This window comes from Haliotis cracherodii, unplaced genomic scaffold (genome assembly GCF_022045235.1).
Source record: "Haliotis cracherodii isolate W230 unplaced genomic scaffold, xgHalCrac1.p SCAF_5, whole genome shotgun sequence".
NCBI lineage: Eukaryota > Metazoa > Mollusca > Gastropoda > Lepetellida > Haliotidae > Haliotis > Haliotis cracherodii.
Genome location: NW_027266308.1, coordinates 61,861,753 through 61,867,479, shown reverse-complemented (window position 1 = coordinate 61,867,479; position 5,727 = coordinate 61,861,753).

Sequence of the window (5,727 nt, the reverse complement as noted above, 5' to 3'; positions counted from 1 at the left end):
CTATATATAACCCAATGAAACGTAACCTGGATACAAAAGCAATAAATCTTCGGAGGTATCGAAAATAAACTTTCCCAATATCAATATTGTTAAATGCGTTTTCTTGATTAGGTGAGTGAATACTGTGTACTGCCGCTGTCATCAATTGTTTACCCGTGTCTCGGCGACTCGTGAATGGTCGTGTCAGGCCCGAGCGCACCAGTACACGAAAACAGTGGCCCACGCCATTGGGTACCAGGACATTCAACCATGCAAGCGTAAGTGCCTGACAAACTGATCCCGAATAACAAGAGAAATGAACATGCCATTCGATGGCGAGAACGTACATGTACCTTTAACGTTAAACCTTAAAGGCTGGAGCTGCTGGAATATTGTTTGAAAAAAAGGATATTTGACTGTTGCAAAGTTCCTCCCACATTTAGCTGACACGCCGTGATATAACTGGAATACTGTCAAAAACTCGCTCACTCACTCACTTAGTTGACATACAACATTGCATGAGTGACTACTGAAATTCCACACAAAATTGAAGTAAATTAGGCAATGTGATGTGCTCTCTGGAAAAACAGGTTTGAATGGGGATTTATTTTTGCAGTAGGTGTTATCTTTCGACGGTCGGCCAAATAGAGCTGTAACGAACTATCTTGTTACACAAAAGATTGTGTGTGTTAACCGCATTATGTGCACGGAGCAACTAGACCTCATATATCGGATATACATTTTAAAGGAGCAGTTTCAAATTTCTATGTCGCCATGTTCAAGCCTTGGACAAATATTTAACTGAGCGTGTCATGGACTCGGAAAATATAGTTAAAGCCAGGTACATCAATACTATGTATTATTATTTGCTGATATTATTATTAAGCTACATGTAATCAGATAGGCAAAACAGCAAAGACCGGCGGAATAAAAAACTCCTCTGCCATTGGTTGATAATTTGTAGGTTGTTGGAACATCATTCACAATCTAAATGCCTGACTCACAAATCCACAAAGTTTTTCGGATACTTTGCAAAAGCGTTTGGCTCTTAAAGGGATATCGTTAGTTTGCTGTATTCTACGTCCCTTGAATGCTGAATTTGGTGTTGGGGGCCCAAAAGATAAAAAGGGGAAGAAATAGGCAGCATATTTTCCTCTCTGTCAAATACCCTTTCGACAAAATGCAGCGCGGGTATTTTTATGAAACAGAACATTCGCACATTTGTTTATGAGGACGAGATGATATATTTTCAATCATGCGAATGTGGATACGAAAACCTTGTTTGTAGGGCGTGGTAGTCCATGCAATTTACAGGGAGGTTGTAGCAAATACAATTTACAGGGAGGTGGTAGCCGACACAGTTTACAGGGAGGTGGTAGCCGATACAGTTTACAGGAATGTGGTAGCCGATACAGTTTACAGGGAGGTGGTAGCAGATACAATTTACAGGGAGGTGGTAGCCGATACAGTTTACAGAGAGGTGGTAGCGGATACAATTTACAGGGAGGTGGTAGCGGATACAATTTACAGGGAGGTGGTGGCAGGATTCAGTTTACAGGGAGGTGGTAGCCGATACAGTTTGCAGGAAGGTGGTAGCCGATACAGTTTACAGGAAGGTGGTAGCCGATACAATTTACTGGGAGGTGGTAGCCGATACAGTTTACAGAGAGGTGGTAGCGGATACAGTTTACAGGGAGGTGGTAGCGGATACAATTTACAGGGAGGTGGTAGCGGATACAGTTTACAGGGAGGTGGTGGCAGGATTCAGTTTACAGGGACGTGGTAGCCGACACAGTTTACAGGGAGGTGGTAGCCGACACAGTTTACAGGGAGGTGGTAGCGGATACAGTTTACAGGGAGGTGGTAGCGGATACAGTTTACAGGGAGGTGGTAGCGGATACAGTTTACAGTGAGGTGGTAGCGGATACAGTTTACAGGGAGGTGGTAGCCGACACAGTTTACAGGGAGGTGGTAGCCGACACAGTTTACAGGGAGGTGGTAGCCGATACAGTTTACAGGGAGGTGGTAGCGGATACAGTTTACAGGGAGGTGGTAGCCGATACAGTTTACAGGGAGCTGGTAGCGGATACAGTTTACAGGGAGATGGTAGCCGATACAGTTTACAGGGAGATGGTAGCCGATACAGTTTACAGGGAGGTGGTAGCGGATACAGTTTACAGGGTGGTGGTAGCCGACACAGTTTACAGGGAGGTGGTAGCGGATACAGTTTACAGGGAGGTGGTAGCCGATACAGTTTACAGGGAGGTGGTAGCGGATACAGTTTACAGGGAGGTGGTAGCGGATACAGTTTACAGGGAGGTGGTAGCGGATACAATTTACAGGGAGGTGGTAGCGGATACAATTTACAGGGAGGTGGTGGCAGGATTCAGTTTACAGGGAGGTGGTAGCCGATACAGTTTGCAGGAAGGTGGTAGCCGATACAATTTACTGGGAGGTGGTAGCCGATACAGTTTACAGAGAGGTGGTAGCGGATACAGTTTACAGGGAGGTGGTGGCAGGATTCAGTTTACAGGGACGTGGTAGCCGACTGAGTTTACAGGGAGGTGGTAGCCGACACAGTTTACAGGGAGGTGGTAGCGGATACAGTTTACAGGGAGGTGGTAGCGGATACAGTTTACAGGGAGGTGGTAGCCGATACAGTTTACAGGGAGGTGGTAGCCGACACAGTTTACAGGGAGGTGGTAGCCGACACAGTTTACAGGGAGGTGGTAGCGGATACAGTTTACAGGGAGGTGGTAGCGGATACAGTTTACAGGGAGGTGGTAGCCGATACAGTTTACAGGGAGGTGGTAGCGGATACAGTTTACAGGGAGATGGTAGCCGATACAGTTTACAGGGAGATGGTAGCCGATACAGTTTACAGGGAGGTGGTAGCCGATACAGTTTACAGGGTGGTGGTAGCCGACACAGTTTACAGGGAGGTGGTAGCGGATACAGTTTACAGGGAGGTGGTAGCCGATACAGTTTACAGGGAGGTGGTAGCGGATACAGTTTACAGGGAGGTGGTAGCGGATACAGTTTACAGGGAGGTGGTAGCGGATACAGTTTACAGGGAGGTGGTAGCGGATACAGTTTACAGGGAGGTGGTAGCGGATACAGTTTACAGGGAGGTGGTAGCGGATACAGTTTACAGGGGGGTGGTAGCGGATACAGTTTACAGGGGGGTGGTAGCGGATACAGTTTACAGGGAGGTGGTAGCGGATACAGTTTACAGGGAGATGGTAGCTGATACAGTTTACAGGGAGGTGGTAGCTGATACAGTTTACAGGGAGGTGGTAGCCGATACAGTTTACAGGGAGGTGGTAGCGGATACAGTTTATAGGGAGGTGGTAGCGGATACAGTTTACAGGGGATGGTAGCCGATACAGTTGACAGGGAGATGATAGCGGATACAGTTTACAGGGAGGTGGTAGCCGATACAGTTTACAGGGAGGTGGTAGCGGATACAGTTTACAGGGAGATGCTAGCCGATACAGTTTACAGGGAGGTGGTAGCGGATACAGTTTACAGGGGGTTGTAGCCGATACAGTTGACAGGGAGGTGATTGCGGATACAGTTTACAGGGAGGTGGAAGCGGATACAGTTTACAGGGAGGTGGTAGCCGATACAGTTTACAGGGAGGTGGTAGCCGATACAATCCGTTATTAGTCACTGGTGTTGTTTGGGAATTCTTTCTTCGAAAGTCTATTACTATTACAGTAAACTACGGTTATAACGAACTCAAAGGGACTTCTAATTTTAGTTCGTTATTACCGTAATTCGTTATAAGCATATATACAGCATAACTACAGCATATAGTCGGGACTAAAAAGTTAGTTCGTTATATCCGTTAGTTCGTTATAAGCGTGTTCGTTATAACCGTAGTTTACTGTACTAGTTTTCTGCACGTTGATAAATAATAAGGTGTCTTTCCAATGTCTTGCTTACTAGTGTTTTCATTGAAAAGTAGTCTGCTAATAGCGGCATCATCAGCAACCCTCACTCTTGAGGACATATTTGCCACTGTTGGAGTTTAATTCACTGTATTGTTTGCCTGTATTTCTATCAACCTGTATGTTTAATTGGCCGGTGTTGTGTGGGTAATCTTAAAAACACTATACACCTGGATATTTGACAAAGGCACAGTCGTTTTTAGTGGGATTTCATATTTTAGAATTTAGATTGTAATTCTGAAGCTCATTCGTATAACTTAATTTGATGAGTCAAATGAAACAACCTGCTTAACTGACAATGTTAACTACATCCACTTCATACATAGAGGAAGAGGAACACAGGTGTGAAATAGATCAACATACAAATCAAATTTTAATGATACATTATGATCAATATCTTTACCTTATTGAATTCTACACATATTGTACTTGCTACAAGCAATCATTTTCACTCAAGATGATCATATGTTGATTCATAAATATTTCGTCTCCAAAGGTCACTGTAAATGGTTTTCACGACATGTTGGAATTGCACATAGTCATCAACAGTAGATATGTATTGTCCTAGAGATGTATTCGAACAGAACCGATTTGGGAAAAGAATTCAAGACCAGTGGATCAAAGATGAAAACTTGGCCTTGCAATGTAAATTTTGTTTCAACGTCACACGCTGAGCTGTAGGGTGGGTGATTTAACTGTACAACCCAGACTTAGCCCCCAGTGACTATTTCCTGTTCCGGCTTCCAGGATGACGAGGACATAAAGGCTGCCACAGAGGCGTGGTTAGAGGGCCAATCTGCGGATTTCCATAAAAGTGGTATTAAAAGCTTGAAGGACAAATGGAATAAGTGTATTGAGGTGAATGGAGATTATATTGAAAAATAAAACTGCAAAAGATATTCTGCGACTTGGTCTTATATTGAAGCTGCAAAATGTATTGAACGCCCCTCGTAGCTGTTTTCAGGCTCCGTGGTGGCGTGTACATACATGTAATACAATCTGATATTTGAGCGGTGTCCCAATCCATGGAGGTATGACACATGGTGTACCACGTCACTGAGGCTGATCACGAGATGCATTTAGTCGGGGCTTACAAGACGCGTTGCTGTCACCGACTGGGAACACAACCCCTGTCAAAAAAAGAACACAAGACCAAATACACGTACTATACTACAACATATTCAGTTTTATCTCTTAAATATAGGTTGAGTGTGAACGTATAATACCACGTGTAATCTTGATCCCACCTGGCGGCTCCCAGTGCCAACATAAAGACGTGTAACAGTGTATCTTATTTGTGTAAGTCAAAAGGACAACGACATTTTCACAAAAAACAACACTGTTTTCTTATCATCTGATAACCACGGTGCATTGGCCTCTCGCTCATTCAAAATACATAATTTGAAGTAATAGAATTGGTTATATCAAGTATGTTACAATACGAATGTTAACGTTCCCTTCATCTCAGCAGCGTTGCTCTTGCTGTGTAGAAACTCTTAAATGAACATAGCACACGTGTGTCGTATAAATACATATCAGGGAATTTGCATCTCTTGTTAAATAATAGGTTGATCTTATCTCAGGATCGGACAAAGCCTTATAGTCAAAATGTGAACATCATAAGATGAGGTCATCATGCTGGACAAGAAAATACATGCGATATAAAATGTTATTGCACTCGAGTAAAATATCGACCGATTTTATATCGCTTGATAGATATAATAATGTTATTAACAGATAAGACATTTCAAGTAAAGAATAAATATTTGTATCTATATTTATCATCGATATTTTC